This window comes from Micropterus salmoides, unplaced genomic scaffold (assembly GCF_014851395.1).
Source record: "Micropterus salmoides isolate LMB-PRFRI ecotype aquatic unplaced genomic scaffold, ASM1485139v1 Ms_hic_scaffold_21, whole genome shotgun sequence".
Taxonomy (NCBI): domain Eukaryota; kingdom Metazoa; phylum Chordata; class Actinopteri; order Centrarchiformes; family Centrarchidae; genus Micropterus; species Micropterus salmoides.
This window is the reverse complement of record NW_024041262.1, coordinates 21185112-21204288: the sequence shown is the minus strand read 5'-3', so window position 1 is coordinate 21204288 and position 19177 is coordinate 21185112. Positions and strand designations below refer to the sequence as shown.

General features: G+C 40.3%; 1 protein-coding gene across 1 annotated transcript in view; it reads left to right on the top strand.

Annotated features, from left to right (window-relative positions):
- tanc2b (tetratricopeptide repeat, ankyrin repeat and coiled-coil containing 2b) overlaps window positions 1–19177 on the top strand; it is a 133633-nt gene that overhangs the window by 9756 nt on the left and 104700 nt on the right. Inside the window, 1 exon segment of the mRNA XM_038734910.1 lies at window positions 4941–5056. The gene's annotated coding sequence lies outside the window, so the exon portion shown is untranslated.

Sequence of the window (19177 nt, the reverse complement as noted above, 5' to 3'; positions counted from 1 at the left end):
TTATGTTCACTCTTCATTTAGCTAAGAAGACATAGGAGGCCCTGAAGCATACATTTTTAACATGGAGTCACAGAGGTAATGAGAGGTAATGTCACAGTGGTTGATTAGTGAAATTTATAGTGTTTTCATTGTAACACACACACACACACACACACACATCTATACATGCTTAGAATCTCTCCTTTTGTGTTTATTTTGATGTTAGATCAACTAGTGAAAGCAGGAGAAAATGAGCTTGGTCCATGTTCTTTCATTAAGATGTTCTTTTTTTGGTCAGCTATAGTTTGTATGCCTCCGTGTTGTATGTCTCTGATCTAGATATAAAGAGAAAGAGAGAAAAAACATTTAACTTGAGGCTTCACTGCCTTGTTAGCCGCAGTATTAATGAGGAGTAATATTCCTATCATTTCCCGCTCTTTTATGAGATGTAACTGCTGTAATGAGATGAATTTTAAGAAAGGGGGTAATCTTAGGAAATGCTTTAAACCAGCTCCCTAACCATATCCTCTTCTCCATGCGTTGAAGGCTCCAGCCCGTCTTCCAGGACAGCTTTCAGACTGTATTTGCCTAAATGTTTCATTCATCTTGATCAACACTGAATATGCTCAAGCTAGTGCTCAAAATAGCAGTGACTATAAAGCAACTGCAGACTTTTCTTGCTTTGTTGAGCAAAGACCTGCAGCTGGCAAGTGTTTGTTAAAAAGTATTGTTTAAAGTCTATCCCTGTTAATGCAGTGTGCTTGGATAATTGCTCGACACACTGTCATTCAGTCCTGTGCCTGCCACTTAAAGCACAGACACCTGCCATGCTGCTGCTCAGATGTTCTATTGTCGTTTCTAATGATAAAATGGCAAGCACATTTGATGTTTCTTAAAGTATAAGTAGGTGTTGGAGGTGGTTGTGTTGTTCAGCAGCTTATACTGCTCTTCTTAGCCTTGGCTAAAAGGCTTTGTGTTTGGATGTTACAGAGGGCTTTTCAGCCTCTTTCTGTTGGCTCCCCACACGACAACATTAGCAACATGTTTTAATGAGCAGAGGTGTCGGCACATTTCTCATTTTGGACCTAGGATGAAAGGGCATTGGTGCTTAAAGGAGGCTGAAACAGGTGAAAAAGAGTGTTGCGTTGGTTTAGAGGTAAAGGCCAGACTGTCACATTGGAAATGTATTTTGGTCATGAAAGAAATGGGATGAGTAGCTCAGAAGCACTTTATATGTCCATTTTAGGGGAAATGCCTCATGCCCACTGACGAGTAGATCTGCGTTGCTAATAGACTAATGGGATGACACACAGTAAGCAATGTCACCTCTACTACATTTATTTCCAATATGCTGAATGTGAACAGGTGATAGAGTACACTGTATTTGGAGTACACTGCCTGCAGAGTAACAGTGAAGAACTTCTGAACGTGGTGCAACGCAAGCGAATCACCTCTGAAAGCAGCAGGTGAAGCGGGACAACACGGATAAAAGGGAAGGGTGGAGGTTGAAAAATTCTCAAGGGAGTGAAATTCGCCTGCAAGCTCTGTAGTGATTAGCTGAAAAACTAATAACCGAAAAGTGATATAGTGGTGAGTGAGGAGGATTAGTCTTTACCTGTAGTGGATATATGTCTGTGGGATCTTTCTTTGCTTTTCCCTTGCCTTCAAGAAACAAAGAAAAACAAAGTGCTGCTGGGCACAACATCATGCAAGTTGTTGGGGGACATTGTCCGTTGTTTGTTTACAGTGTTTGCTAATGAGCGTGGGCACAGCTATGAATGAGAAGTGGCACAGGCGATGTTGCGAGATTTATTCATTTGGGTCTGCAGCGTAACATGCTTCTATAAAATTCCATGCTGATACACGTTTAATAACAGGAGAAAATCTGGATGACCATTTTTGGAGGAGCTTTGAGACTGTTTTGATGTATGAGAAATATCAAATCAATATATAAATACATAAAATTAAAAATATAATTTTTATTATGTAAACATGTAACAAAACATGTTTTCATGGGGAATCTATTGCATTTGCAAGAGTGATAAAGACATGTCTGGGGCAGGATATGTTACAATTGAACAAATAACTTTATTATCAGACATGATCAGTTACAGTGATTAGAACAGTTGTAGTGCACTGTAAATAATGAGCATTACATTATGATAGATAAATTGAACAAAAATGAGCAAAAAGTCCGTGTTGATGTTGGCCAAAGTGACTTGAACAAGTTAATTGGCTATAAGAAATGTATATACAGTTGGTGAGACATCTGAGAAGAGGTCAGGATTGCAGAACTAAAACAGACAACACCTCTTACAACTGGGGGTTGAGGAGTGTCTGTAATGACTGCCGAAAGCTGTTTTCTGACTTTTTTGTCTAACATGTACATTATAGAAAAGCATCTTCATGAAGGAGATTTTAAATGCATGCTTATTTTTGAAGCTCATTGCAATTGGCTGCCTTTAGTATGACCTCAGACTGAAACATGGAGTAAAGATGGCATTGGTTTTACTCTTAATACGCAATTAAAGGAGTCCCCTTGTTAGCAACAAAGGTATCTTTGCTTGTGCTTTTGATATCCTGTCTTGCCCAATGTAATTAATATTGTGATAACAATGGTTGGTGATTTATTTTTTTTTTATGTAAGTAATTGGTCCACAGTGCCTTGTGCTTTATTTCCCAGACCACTGGCAGAGAGAAAATGTGGTCACGGGAGAACTCGGACACATTGTTTTGAGCGTGAAGTCTGGTCTAAGCAGGCCTGAGAACCTATTTCTCAAACTGGCAGAAAGAGTCTCAGACAGAGCACTGGTTTCTTATTGATGTGTAGTAGTACACTTTAGCCAACAGAAAATGAGCAAGCATAACTGCTAGACTTTACACAGAGGCATTTGTATTATATGAAAGCTTAAACACTCATGGCCTCTGAGAAGGAGATGAGAGGGAAAGCTTAAATGCCAGATTTATCAGTGAAATGGGGAGTGTTGGTGTTGGTCGCATAATTTGTTTTGATCTTATTTCTGGCCTTTTCAGTTAATAATACAGAAACCCAGTGGACAAAGGAGAATTAAGTATTCTGCCACATGATTAAGATTTGAATAAGCTGTCTATGGGACTGAGATTTCAATGTGTGTTTCTTTTTTTTTTCTAATTGAATGCCCTTTTTTGCTTCAGCAATCCATATCATTGTAAACCAGACGAATAACACTGCGTGATTTTGCCCTTGCTTCTCTTCAAATCATCATCTGCTGTGGGGACAGCTGCCCGGCCTTTGTGACCCTTCTAGCTTCAAGTGACAGGGAGGGTCAAACTTTGGAAATGTCCTGTGCCATATTACTTTAACCCCAAACCATCAGCTATCTTTTCTAGTGCACAGTTTTTCACTCACACACAAATCAAAACTTGCATAAACAAACCTTTTCAGATATGTTTTGTTTGAGCAAATAAAAAAATCCAAGATAATCCAAAATAGACAGAAATATTGTTTGATAGAAGAGATGGCATCACTGTGATCACTGTGTGGGATTTCACAAACATTTTATTCACTTCAAATTAACAAAAAGTTAAATGTTACCCCAAGCATGGCTTAACAGAAGATATTTAAATGCCCCATCCAAGCGTGCAAAGCCCCGAACAAAAATATTTCAATATATAATCAATATTTAATATAATCAAACTAACTCGAATTATGGAGATGTGACTTTCTTTGTGCTTCTCATTATTATTGCTGTAATTTATTTAGACTCCCATTGGTTGGCTCAGCTTAATTAATGTGTTGGCAACTCAGTGTGAAATTCAGATTAAGTCTTATAAAGTGTTCCCTACAGAGAGCAATGTGCAAACTATAATTAGAAAAGGGAAAAAGTATAAAGTCCATGTGACACCCTTGAGGAAACTTGATTATTGTGTTGCAGTTTTGTCTTAAGACTTCTTTTGTGCAGAAATGACATTCTGCTTCCTTTCAAAATCTGCGTCGTAGTTTATGAGTGAGGAAATCAGCTGCATTGACACTGGAGGACACCGCAGAGGGAGAATTGATGCAAGGACTGTGAAGCTTGAATTAATGTGTTGCATTGCACTGGGAAATGTTTTTTTTGGACTTGTTTGTTTAACAAATACTGGAGCATTACTCTCATAACTGAATTTTATAACGAAGCAATGTGCTCTCTCTAAAAGTGTGGGCTAATTAATTCTCTATAGAGCAACTTAACTGCCAAATGTGTTTTGCCTGATAACCTGAACATGTGTTTCTGTGGGCCAATGCAGCTTTACCATATCATTTTATAAAGATTATTTTGGGGCATTATTTGTTTTATTGCACAGTTTGTAACAGGATGAAAGAAAATATAAAAGAGACTAAAAAATACTGGATTCAAACACTGGGTGGCCACACGTGATTTGTGACCAGATCACTGTAAAATCTTTTGAGAGACATCGTTCAGAAGTAAGCAACCAAACATGTAATATTTCATTTTTACATCTCTCCATTTCCCCCTCATTTTAGTGTTTATCACATGACTGCTAATCTCCCTCACAGACATTTCCACCCCCTTTCCCCTGTCCTTAACTCGCCACCTAATGACATAATGACACATTTGGTCAGAGTGCTTAGAGACTCTGTGGCTCTGCACCACAACTCTGAAAGCAGGACTCTGTCAGATCCCCACCCCCTAAAGAGGGTGACAACTGTCTACAGTCCCAGTCTGCCCTTTGACAACCAGCCTTTGTACATACCCCAAACGGCATTGTTTGCATCACCAACCACTGTTTGTGTTCTCTGTTGGAAAAAGATCAGCGACAGAGTGAACAGTGACAGGCCAGGCAGTCATAGACTTGCCACGCCACTGATCCGGATGTCAAACTGCATCTGCTGCTTTTGCTTCTGTGTCAATACAAGGCTCTTACAGTCCATTGCTCACCCCGAGTTAAAGTTTTGTATTTCACTGGGGTTGCCTTTCTAGAAAGCTGTTGGGTGTCGCCTCTGGAGAGGGATCGGGACTGTGGTTCAGCCCAGCGAAATGTAGCGGCTCACTGTCCTGAAAGACGGATTTGGAGACCTGCATGCAGTCTACTCATGGTGAGTCATCTCTCAAGTTTCACGGCTCTTGAAACCAGTGTGTGTTTAGCTGGAACCTCGTTACACCTATTGCTGAATCACACCAAGGTCACCACCAGGTAACATTCACCTAACTGCAGATACATTGTTAACTTTGTGTTTTGCAAGTAGGAAAAGGACAAGAATCCATGTACATGTATATACAGTACATCTATGTAACATTCTTTGCCCAGAAATTCATAGACCAGCCTTTAAATAATTGGGATACCTACCCTTTTTTAAATGTTTAACCTTTTAAGTTTATGGTAAAACACACTGTGTGGCTGCCTTATCAGTCAATTCCATCTCGGTATTTTATCTTACATTTTAGGAAAACATTTTAACTTGTTTTAACATGTCCTGTAATTTGCCTTCTGCATGGGAAAACTAGGATATACCCTATTAATGTTTCATCATTTGTTAAAAATACTATACCTCATCAAACAAAAGGAGCTGTTTGTATGATGGTAGAAATGGACTAGTAATAACTTCACTTTTCCATTTGCTATTTTTCAAATTTTAATTTAAGCTTGAGCTTTATCATTATTGAAGATAATTAAACTTATTTTTATGCTTATCAGCAGTGCTGCCAAATTGAAAAAGAGACTTTAGCGTGAAACAGACTGGGGAATATACCTTTTTACACGTATCTAATTGTAATTAGATACGTGTGACGAGAGGAAAGTCAGTACTGCAGAATAACTCAACTGTTAATCCATCTGTATCATCAGGAAATGCATACATGTTGCCTGCTGTTATGTTCATTGTGAATGTATACAATACGTACTGCAGAGGTGCTGTCGTCTCTTCAGAAAAAGTCTTATTTTAAAGAAGTGTCCTGAGTACTGATCGATGTGTCAGCTTGGGGCCATATGTAATTACTCTGTGACTGGCCAGCCATGAAATTGTTGTTTGGCTCTGAAATAGATCCAAAGTCATTTCATAAGACGTTTTTTAGAGCAAGGCCTTCTAGTTCTGCCCTATTCAGAATGAATATGACGGTGGCAGCACCAGGAGTTGGTAAGATAATTGTCGCCAATAAATAAGGTAAGGAGTTAACAAAAGCATCTGCCATTGACCTCTGCAATCTCAAGTCTGTAGTCTGTTTAGTTTTTGTGTGTCTAAAGACGAACAACCTCTGTGAGCTGTTAAAAGGGAGCGTGGAGCTCGCAGGCTGCAGAGAGGTATGCAGAGTGACAGTTACTGGCTCACATATATGCAGCTGTGGCCTGTAAGATGCGGGCCGGCAAATGGAGTGGAAGAGTAGTCCCATTAAACCCTGGCTCTCCTCTGAGAAAGAGGCTAACAGCTCAGAACGCTGGCCTCTCGCTCCCTGGCAGAAAGTGCTGACACAAATTTTTGTCTGACTGAAATGCCTTCTGACCGCATGACACTGGCTCTTTTCTTTCTCTGAGATTCCACCGCCGTAAAGCTCGGGCTACACAAAAGAGACACAGTCTGTGAGTGCTGCTTAGGAGGTGGCATAAATTATTATCATGCCATAAACTGGCGCAAAGGTCTGCATTACTCACATTTGAGAGGGTGAGGAAGGAATTTCTTTGTTTGAGCAGTTAATTGGGTTTATATGCGTTAAACCATTAATTTTTCTTCTCCTGCACATTACACCTTGTGGGGAACAAATTCATTTTGTTTTGCAAGCCTTTCAGTGAAGGTTTCTTTTGTTGAACAGCTTCATATACACTATGTTCTTCGACATCTATGCACAGATGCGCAAATCCTCTAATTCACAAGTGTCCTGGACCAGAGAAAGGCTGCCTTGTCGCTTTTGGCATGCAGGCTTGATCTGTCTGTTTGTGATTGACGGGGCATGGCTCCTGTGTTGGTCACTGGTGCAGAGATGCAGAAACATGACAGTGTCTCCAGGCACATAAAGTACTGGATTCTGGTCCTCCAATTGTGCATGTCATCAAATGTGATGTGCTGGTAACCTCTGGAAACTTTTGGTAATGTGGTTTGCAATATATTTTCAATGTGGAGAAGCTGTACATACTAATTTCTACATGCCTCCGGTTGCAGTTACAGTAAAGCAACCGCGTTTATAGGCTTTCTTCCGATTAGTATTAGTCATGCTTTGACCAATCTAGATACTTCAGGTTTTAAATCTCTGATGAGTGCTGGAGGCGATGATGATGAGAGTGATCAGTGTTGTTGAGGGGATCTCAAGAAGATGGTTGCTCCCCAGTGGGGTGTGTGGGTGGTTAGCTTACAGCCCACGGCTACAGATGGGGAGCTGTGTAAAATCTGACACGCTGAAACCCACAAGCGCCAACACTGACAGCCAGTTGTGACGAAAACTAATTTACAGGAGGGATAAATTCTGTTTGAATTGTGGGGGAGCTGTCTTCTCTAGCTTGATCTTGTTGTTTTAGTCTTGTAGTCATCTGTGTATGGTGGTGGTAGGTAGGCTAGTCTCTTTGGGCTCTGTTAAGACTTGCAGTCACAAATTTGCCAAAGATTCATTGTAGATAAGACAAGAGTTTATTTTAGTAGCTGGAATGTACAAGGGACTTGTTGCGGGTAGGATAAACAGTACTTTATCTTAAACACAGAAGCCACATGCTTGGATCACTAAATCGACCATTTGTTGTAAGGATAGATGGTTCAAGACTGAGGAATGCTTGAGAACCTTTCTAGTTGCTCTGATTGTCAAAAGGGCTAGTGTAGCATGTGACATGCAAGTACCACTCTCTTGTTTAATGTGAAACACTCAGATAGACTTTGGCTGTGTAGACGTGTGACACGTGAGCAAAACTCTCGCTCATAGAGACCTGGGCTCAATTCCTGGTAGGGCTACCTCTGGCTTAGTCATGCATTCCAGCTAACATTGTTGGGATTTCAGTGGGAAACCAGGGAGGGATTGTGTTCTTGTCGCTGCACTAGTTACTCCAGCCTGGAGGCAGAGGGGTGGCATTCAGGGCAACACATTCTCACTCCCCTCGTTACATATGGACGCTTGGTGAAGACCCCTCATGCATCGCTTTTCAACACACTGGGTACCCCTTTGGCGCTGTTTTTGCATATGCAGGGCTCCGCGGTCAAGTTAGCAACGTCGAGTCAAGTCATCAGTAATAAAAATGCAACATCTGATTAGAGTTTCAAAATAAAACACGTTTAAAAACGGTCGCAGTTTGGTTAAGTTTAGGCACCAAAACTACTTGATTAGGTTTAGAAAATGATTACGGTTTGGGTTGAAAATAAGGATGTTATGTAACTTTACATTGACTACTTGTTTCAAATGGAAAACAAACACCAGTCTCCTGGCTGAAAGTCATCCAACCACCCCGATCATCTCCCTATGCAGACTTAGTTATTTATACTTGACCTACTTGTAGTTCCCAATGTGTTTAAAAATTGACACTAAGCATCCATATGTGACGACTTGGGAGATAGAACCTTGCCTAGCAGGTGAAAAAGAAGTTGGTAACATTGTCGTGTTTATCTGGGGGCCACATCTCAAACACTTTGCTGGTTTTAAAAGAAATGCTCTTCTGGTTATTGTGCTTATAGCTACAAGCTAGTCTAATTGTCATGCAGCTCATTAAAACATTTCAGGCTGGTGGCTTTGAAGCTGGACGCTTAGTTGCTGGAGATGGGAGGCAAATGCATTGGCTTTGAGCAGAGGATCACTCTTTCAGGGAAATATATTGAAAGTTGTACATAAAAGGGCTTTGAGAGGCCTTTTATGCAATTTGTCATATGAGGAATTCTGTGTTTGTCTTTTCAGTAGAGTTATACAAATATATATGTTTTTTTTCAGTCACTGCTAATTACAAAAGCTGCAATGGGCAGAAGACAATTGTGTTAATGGATAAATAACTTGCCGTTGCTAATGGTCCAATTGCAAAGAATATTTTCAAATATAATTCTTCAGAAAAATCCAGGCTAGTACAACTAAAAGCCTTTAATTTAACAATACTTCAATTGTCCATCTTAAGCCCATGTCATTAAGCATAATGGTGCCTGTCTTCTAGTGGTCTCTGTAATGACTTGCAAAGTCCATACAACACAGGAAATGAAGGGCACAGAAATCGGTCTATGCTAATGTATGGTTTGAGAAATAACACGGCGTGAACTGCATGAAAAGCAAATCTGCATTGTAGTCTAGACTGAGCGGTACCACAATTTCCTTTTCCATTTTTTCCTCGTTTCACCTCATGCATAATAATTGTGTGGGTAGAATATACAGCCCAGCAAAACTGTTGTGAATAAATTTTCATTCTGTCAAAATTGGGACTTCTTTTCCACCACTGCTCTCAAAGACCCTGTCGAATTAAGTTCAGCACTGCAGTTTTTGCCTATAAATCATAATCTGTTCAATCCCTGGCTTAACCCCACCTCGATTTGTCTTGTGTAATTTGTTAAATTGTGTTTGGATGTAATGCAACAAGACCACGAAAGCTTGTGGGTGTCCCTGGTAAATGGACTTGGTAAGGTGTATAGTGGGACCCCAGTCTCAGAACATTTTCATAACCATCGACAAAAAAATTGCAAACTATTAAGACATTTCATGTTGAGCCTCATTGCGCCTAGTCATTCACGGTTTCTGCATCTCCAACACAGTATTTAGCATAATTAATGTGTGCATGGGATTGCAAATATGCCACAGAGGTAAACAGAGACATCCATTTATCATCTGGGCCTTTGAGGGAATTCTTTAAAGTGATATTCCTTTGGGACCATGTATGCACAGGTTTGTTCAAAATCAACTCCTCCTCTCTCATCTCTGGCAGCCGTCATTGACAGCTGGGCCCAGCTAACAGCTGCCTCCCCTCCCCCAGAATCTAATACATTAAAAAACAAAAAGAGTTGCCAGAAAGCGTGCTTTGTAAGGGAACAAATTACTTTGTAAAGCCACAGTGAATTTATGGATGGGAGTCAGGTTTAGAGCAGCAGCTAACAATTATTTTTATTATTGATTAATGTGCAGATAATTTTCTTGTTTGTAAAATGTTCAATAAAAAGTAAAAAATACCAATTACAATTTTCTGCAGCCTAAGGTGACATATTGAAATAGCCAACTTAATTTAAAAAGTAATATCAGCCAGTCGCTAAAATATTTTCTAACTGATTAATCATTTTACGTGTAGTCTCAGGTTCACAAGGTGTTGATTGACCTTTCAGTTCTGTACGGGTTAATCCTCAAAGTCTGGGGGGGGGGGGTTAATGATACTATTACAGTTAAGGAGTAGAAACAACAAATAAATAGAACGGACTGATTTGGTTTAGTGGACCAGGGTTGATTTGAGTCGAGGCGTAAGAGAAATCCAGATATTCACTATGCCAAAGCGTATCACCTCTGTGACACACATGACTTCTGAAACCACCCACATACATGTGGTAGCTGCTGCCAATTATTTTGTGGATAAAGTGCCTGGCAGGGGTCCATTATGAAGGCGTCTCCTGGTCAGCCTGCCTCTACAAATGAAACCAAACCATAAGCCGACAGCATAACTTTTTTTATGCGTTAGTTGGTTTAGGTAAGATTACATTGTCACCTTGTATTCCTATCTTCAGTAGACCAGTTTCAAGTAATTTTTTTGGGTAATTTGTGGAAAGAGAAATGTAAAAGAATGATGTCAGTTTAACTGAAACAGTGTGATTGTAACTTTTATATCACCCTCAGCTGACTTGACCTTAACTCCACGGCCTACTGCATGGCTTTAAATCAAAATTAAAGCAGCTTTAGACTATTTTATTAAACAACTATGGATGCTTGTGTATCAGTAGTTTGATCCAACTACTGATTTGTGGATGTTTGGTTATTTCTCTATTCTAATTCAATCCTATCTCCACAAACCCTCCATACGGTCTCACTGTTTTTTTGCCCTATTTACACATTCTGTCTCAAGAGGGCAATAGCACCTAGCATTTCTCTTTTGCTGATGTGAGCAGGGCCTGGCTCAGCCTGCTAATGTGCATGGCATAAGGCCTTCAGAAAGGCAGACTCATCTGTTGGCTTGTGACCTTCAGCAAAGGGGAAGGACTGGAGGTGATCCTGCATGTTTGCATCTACATAATATCTCTTCACCCTCGGCTGATGGGTTCTTTTACTGAACAAGGCAGAGAACTAGCCTGTATTTGCCACTTAATCATCTTCTATCTGATTGGCAGGTTAACATATCCTCATCTTGTATGTGAGGACACACATACATACACGTGTCTTCTTGAAGATGCGTAGTGACTGCTGTTCTGCAGACATTATCACCCAGGATGGGATGGAGTATTCCTGGGTGATAATGTGTGCAATGCCTTGTTTAAGTGACATTAATAGGGCATCTTCTTTCTGTCTAGTCCTTTTCTTGTGTAGCTCATTCATTTTCTCAACACATCCTCATCAACCAAACACTCTGGATTAATCATAATAACACAAGACAAATTATTGCAATGTGACATGAAGACAATCAAAGTAATTTAATGAAATTACTTATGATAAGTATCTTTCAATTAAAAGCCACTAAAACACATTGCTGCTAAAGTGAAAACAGCATGGATGATTGCCAACATTTGTATGAGAGGCTTCATGTCATCGTCAGACTATCACCATGCTTTCTTTCCAAATTTCTTATAAGCCAAGCTCATGGTACTGTGTGAATGTGGGAGTAAACTGCAGCTCCATCACTCTGTGGCGGAGGGATTGGCACATGGTGTGATGGTGGCTGGAATCTAAGAGACATTTACTGGTGGTTGTCAATTTGCCATCAGAGGTCAGTAGCCAGCTAAAGCGCTAATAGGGTCTTTGTTTCTCCTCGTCTTGTCCGCGCTTTCAATCAAACGTCAGTCCAGCTTGACCGCGATCTGGTGGTGGGCTGAACTGGAAGACCAAGTAATTTAAAGATGTTTTCTCTTCCGCCCACGCTCCCTTCTATCCTTCTATCCTTTATACTGTCTTCTCAGATCCAGATTCATAGTCACAAATAGCAACCCTGAAGGTATTATTGCCCTTGTGAAGCAGCACTAATGTGTTCTTGTCTTTGCGGTATTGTATCGCTGGCTCTGGAATTAATAGTGAGTCTGAATGAAAAAAGAAGTACAGCTTGACATACATGACGGAAAACATGAATTTAAGGCACATAGCCTATTTGGAATGACAAAACTGAAGTTGGTTGTAGATCTAAATCCTTTTTTGCTTTCCACAAGCAAGATTACATAAAAAGAAACGGTAGTATAGTACATTCCTGGAACCTGTCGGTGCCTCTTTTTCACTTATATTAAGTCATTTGCAGCCTAAAGGCATCACATCTCGTGTTGACACTCTGTAGATGCGATGAAATGAGATTAGAGAGGTGCTGCTAATTCACAGTGGACAATGAAGTTCTTCACAGAGTCACTGTGAACATGATGATGGTGTACATGGTAATACACGACTGGAACAATGCATAATTCATCGGGAAAAAGATTAATCTCTTATCTCAGTCAGGGTGCCTCTGCTTCAATGAAACCGCATTCATATCCATGCCAGTGTAATTCACAGACATATTTCCCCAGACATGAACAAAACCGAGGCAGTTGTCAACAACCACTTTTGACAATGTGCCCCGTTTTGGTTTCATTTATGAGTGGACAGGCCTATTTGAGGGTAGAAAATCATTTGTTCAGCAACAAATGTCATTATAGGTGGCCTTTTGACATACCTATAGGCTGCTCTGTCTCTTTGTGTTATTCCCTCTGCCTGTTTGGATGGATGGCAATACCTTATTGATCTGTTCTTTTCTTGTCCTGTGGTTTTGAAACCATACCCACCCCCTGAATGTCTGATGACTCTCTGGCCATACCTTTGGGTACATAGACTCCTTGTGGGTTTTCTTTTGACGTCACTATCACTATCTGTAGCTGTCATAAATAGAAAGCATCAACACACCTCTTTGAGAGGAAATTTGCCCCTCATCATCATGTTTCTTCCTCCTTTCCATAACCATGATCTTTCCTTAACCTTAACCAACTTGCTTAACCCTAACTTTACTTTCCCCATTATTTATTTGCCATAACCATCATCTTTACAGTATGGTTAAGGTTAGGCAATGTCATGTAATTTCTACGTACAGATAATGTAGAGAGCAAAAATGCTGACATTGAATTTATTCTGAGATTATACAGAATTGTGCTATATCGACATTCCTGTCCAGGGACAGGTTTGAAATAAATCTATGGTCTTTTCCCCGATGTGTGCCCTAGTGACCAGCAGCAGTCACCTGAAATTTTTCTTTTTGTCATGGCTAACCTTAATTACTACTTCCTACTTTTTAGTATTACCTTATGTGCACTTGTTGGGGAAACCCAATGCAAAGAGTCAACGCCTTAAACTGTCACTGATTGGCTGGTTGCTGCTTGTCATATTTTTCTTATGTTGCACTGCAACAATGCAAGTTAAGGCACCTGAGCTTGGCAATGATGGTTGAAGCTTTGACTTGCTGTCTGTAATGCATTTGAACTGCAAATGTCTGTATGAAGGGTTACTTAGATATCTGCAGTCATTTCAGATGAATACTTCTTGTAACTCTGCCGATTCACGAGGGAAACCAACCCAGGAGCCCCCCCTGGGCTTTACTTAACTTAGAAGCCATGCTAAGCCTATCAACCACTCAGCTGCTCTTGAGACACAATAGCCCCAGGCAAAGAAGTCCAACACACTATCTACCTCTGCTGCTCAGAGATACAAAGTTACTACAAGCCCTCAACAGGCCTCTGGCTAAGTGTTGTGTGGTCAAGCATTTTAAGAAAATGAATTTAACTGGGATACACACATCGACATGAAATGAAAGCAAGTGGGAGCTTGTGCTTATTTAATGCTTCCCTTGAAGTGGCCAAATCAATCCATTTGGGTATTATCTGAGGGCCAGTATGTCAGGCAGACATAACTGACAGCGCAGAGGGAAGAAGAGGCAGTTACAATTCAGTTTGAAACCAGCTTCAGGCTGGCGCTGGATCCATGTGACAGCTGATCCAGGACGAGATGTGTGGAGAAGTTAGGACATTTTATTTTATGCTTTAATCTAGAGGGTCTATAAGAAACAGGATTCATACCTCTTTGACTGTCTTTTCTTTTACACTGAATGCAATTAGGATTGTTTTACAATATTTTACACAATGTTAGACGTCCTTAATTTAAATGAAGAGACTTGTTTTCCCCTTTTTATCATTAATTTGGAGTGTCAAAATCTCCTGCACTGTAGTTTTTAATTGTTTGGTAATTTGATTAAATACCTTAAGTTAGGAATAGCAATATATATGACATGATGAAGGTTGTAAAACTAGATTAGGTAATAAAACAGGACCCTGCCTTAACGACCCTGTGGGACAGATGCCTGCTTTGCCTTGTTAGTAATCCAGCCTCGGTGCTTCCTCAAGTAACACATGATGTTGCCAGCCCCTTCTTTTTCACCTCCCTGTCAGGAGCTGCACTGGGAGGGTGTAACACGCAAGTGTTTCATGTTTTCTCTCACAGGTCCCACTGCCCTCTGTGCAGCCCCCTGACCATCCTGCAGTGGTGAACCTGGCCAATTATTTGTATCTTCCAATAAACACAATCCAGAGGTACAGCTACCACAAATCAAATTAAGTGTCTCTGCTGTGGTGGGTGAGAATTTTACCCCTGCACCGCCCGTATGCCCCGAAGTGTGAATTTGACTGTTAATCAGTGTTAATGCTTGTACTTAATTACGCTTACTGTGATTCAGTGTTGTAAAACAATATAAGACATCAGGGGTGAATACTTTTTAATAAGCATTGTAGTTCAATTTCAGATGCATGAAACTTAACTTCATACAGATCAACATTTATTTACCTTCTAAATCTGTTTCCTCATGGAGTGAGATTGCTGCAAATAAAAATCTGAGACTGCATCCATCAAGTGCCACAAGAAGTCAAAGAGAGACAGAACCTCAGCCAGTATAATCCTAAGAATTTTAATTTCATCGCCTACCCAGACCAGAGACACGGGCTGATTTTAAATGCCTCCATCTCAATGCAAATGTCCACTTCTGCCAATGTTGATTACCTGCCGTTAGTGGCCTTCTGCAGAATAACCTTCCCTGCTTATGTCATGACTCTATTTGCCCCTGTAAGCTGCCTGTCAAACATTGAACCACTTGTCCTCCTGATGCTCTGGTCTATTTGTTTGAACAGGATCAAGAGCGCCCGAGGCATACAAATGGGAGCCTCTTACAGGATTTATGCAAAACTAAATTTTCTGTGTATTCTACAGACTAGATGATGGACATGTCAGTGTCATATGTCATCAGCAAAAAGATGAAAGGCTATTATTTAGAGTAGGTTTAGATTTATCATTTCATTAATATAACTCTTGGCACCTCTGCTCAGTGTGTCAATGTAGATGGTGCAGCAGCACTTCCAAATGGCCAGCAGGTGTAGCAGTGAGGTCTCTGAATGAAGAGGCAGGAAGAAGAAGGGGAGTCGAGGGAGGACTGGAAGCAGCAGTCAGTGGGATTAATCGAACTGTCTCATTTAACCATAATTCTTGCTGAGCACAATATTTAACAGTGTTTGACCTTTCACATCATCATCTAGTTTCATTTATTGTTTGAATGTTAAACTTTTTAAAATGCTCCCTTATGTGTTAACCTGGTAAGATTTATTAAGTGCTGTATCAGTAGAATAGTCACAAAACTTCACAATTAGAAATATGCTGAGCAGCTTATTCCTCCTTCTTTATTTCTCTTTTTCTGCCTTCTCTGTGGCAAGGCTTACTTACTCTACACACTTTCACTGCTGCTCATCAACACAGTCTTGTGTTACTGTTTACAGCAGCAACCAAACAAGAGTGAGGGAGTATTAAAGTAGTACGCGTACAGGTTTTGTGCATTTAGATGATTTATTTCCATTTTCAGTCTGGTAAGGGGGATTTTCTACACCTGCCTACATGGCTCACAGTATCTCATCCCATTATTTGGTCTTGCCCAGACATCAACTAAAACAAACTGGGGAAAATAAAAGTCAATGAATTATGTCCCCCTTCATTTGGATCTCTTTGACTCTGATAAAGGTTGACATGCTATTTCAGTCGCTTCCTTTGAATATATTTGAATAAGCGGGCGAGAGAGGTCTTAGCTAGTTTAAACTGGGCATAGATTTGGTAATGAAACGGTGTGCCAGTTGGCCTGTGTAGGAGGACTTCTGTTTCCCCACAGGGAGATGACACAACCAGAGTACATAATAATTCACTTGGCTATATGTAGGCCATGTTGGAGAAAAAAAAACATTAAGTCCAACTTTGCATAAGCAGTATGGACTTTTAATAGAGGTCCAGCAAGGACGACGTTGCAGCTGAGACTCACAACTTGACGGCCCTTGTTCTGTAACATGACTTTGAAAGGTTAGATGTGCAGTATTAGCCAAGTTTTAGCCAGGATGGAAATATTGTGTGTGAACTCGTCTTGGGAACCTGAAACTTTGCTCTTTAACATTGAACTCTGGGCTAGAGGTCGCAGATGGTGTGCTGACATTAGGTCTAACTGACAGCTCATGTGTCAGTGGAGAGTAGATGAGTAACTGGTGTTCAGTTTGTGACAGTGCACACAATCTGACCGTTATTCACTGCTATAGAGTTGCAAAGCAGGAGGAGTTATCTCAGGAGCCCCTAAGAAAAATTCTCATTAATTTTTTGCATAGACAATGTCAGGTGACCGGCAGTTGGAGCACTCTCAAGGTGTGGATTGTAAAAACAATCCAATTGCTGAGATTAAAATTGTGTAGCGGGTGCTTTTAAGGGCGACCAGTAACCAAAGATAACACTTTCAGCAGTTTAAATCAGCAAATTTTCTGATTCTGGGTCCATTTTGAATGAAGTTTAGTAACTGTGGCTTGGTGTTTTGATCCCAGTTGACTGGCTTCTATTCCCTAGCAAAGACGGCTGAGGCTCATGGGTATCAGTACTTAGAGCCATGATTTGTCAGAAACAAATGTGAAATAATTCAAACTAATGGCCATAACATAAGCCTATAGTAAATTTAATTATACATGAGTCTCTCATGTTTGAATGTTGAGGAATATTGAGGATATATTTAAAACAATACTTTATAAATGGGAATTTATATATTTATATATATTATAACATATGTCGGTCTTAAACAGCACACATTGATTTCATTTGACATTTTGATATCAGCTATTCATTTTATTGATTAATGATTTAGTTGAAGTAGGATGAAGCTTTTATACTTTGGTATGTGACACTATTTTTAAATGTGATTTGACCATATGTTCCATGTAGGACTAGTAATAAAAAGCTGAGGAGCTTTTAGACGGCAATCTTGGCCTCCCTGGGTTCCAAAACTGTCTCATCTGTGACTGATCAGACCGTCATATGTTGCATCGTGATACAGATATCAACACCTTCCCCTGCAAAGCAATGAGCGCACAGACATTAATCTAGATTAATAAATAATCTACTGCTGGGCAGGAGTGAAACTTTGTTACCAGCAACCTTAAGTGGTTTCTGCATCGCCCTGTGCAACTCTCACCTCGTAAGCAAGGCCCTGACACTTCCCCTTATTGATATCAGTGTGATTTATGAAACTCTGCTTCCCTGGCCATCCTCAAATTTGAGATGGGCGTGTGATTTATCCCTGTCTGATGCTGCAGGGTGTCTACTGCTGGCAAAATGAGGGGAGGAGGCTCTGACTGAACAAGTATCCAGCTTGAGTCCTGTTTTTCGTTTTTGAATCTTTTCTCTGCTGTGAGATGCACCTCTGCAGCAGGATTTCGTTTTTTTAATGAACAGGTCCAGCTCTCCTCGCCTCACTCTTTCACCCTCTAAAAGCGAGATGGTGTATAGAAACAAGTGGAGGAAATCAATGGATTGTGGATGACTCAGCTTTGATTATACTGCTGTTTCAAGATAAATATTCTAAAACAATACTGTCTCTGCTACTGTTCTTATTTGATTAAGGTCTGACATTCATGTTTCCCAGTCAGAGTCCCAGATTCTACTGTAATTGCTCCAAGAATCGTATGTCCCTCAGGGCAAAGCCCATTTGTCATTCTTAAACTGTTGATGCTTCATTGTGTTGTGGCTGCCAAGGGATTTTCACTCTGGAACCAGCAATTTTAAGATGTATTTCTGTCATGGGTGACTTGTAATTACCCATTTTAATACTGATTCTTATTATATCTTTTAGGAGAAATTAGATTTTACCTTAAAATGTCCCTAGTCATTCACCTCTCGGAAAGATTATATTTTATCTGTGGTCACTAAAGAATTGCACAGTTAAAAAGCACAATTTCCTCCATCCCAATTTAAAACCTCTCTCTGTTTTTCGGCTGCTGTAACTTCTGTGTTATCGGTAATCGCACTAAGAGCACTCCCATGGGAAACGTGTGTCCCCTCTAATTTTATGATTGTGTCTGCGTGGTTTCCTTTCAGATGAGTTTTAATTTGAAGGCCAGGGGTAACATGAGATAAATCCTATTGGATGCCCTGCAACACTGGCCTTTGCTTTCACTGGCCCCATTAAAGGATACTTTATTGATTGTAAATAAGCTTTGTAATTAATGGAGGGTTGTGGCGGTTCTCAGTCCAGGCTTAGACTTAGAGTGGGGGATGTCTGCACCTGCTGCCAGCTGAATGTCTTTTATGTTTAAAAATTTACATCGGGCTTAGTGATTAAAAATTTAATTCATTCTACAGGAGGGTTCCAGTATGAAGAGTAATAAGCTAATCCTCTAATATTTGAATTATGCCATGATGAAGCAATTCTTCAAACAAGGCTTATAGCTAAACCAACATATTTTAATGACCAAGGCTAGTAATGCAGTTTAAATAAAAGTTCAAAGGCTTTCACACAGGAATCTGTCTAGCTCTAACGGCATGTTTGAGACTGTTAATTCAGCCATGCTTACAAATGAACCAAGCTGTCTGTGTTTTATTTTTCATCAGAACAAACAAGTGTGCTGCTTCGGGTGACCAGAGCAGATGAAAGTGGCTCATCATGCAGGGCTGGTGAATGTGCCTTTAAGTGGTTTTTAACACACTGGAGGAGCATTATGCCCGAGCCGTGGAAGAGCCTGAGATGGGCTGCATCCGCTTACGCACATTATCTGTGAGAGCATGCTGCTTCTTGGCTTCCC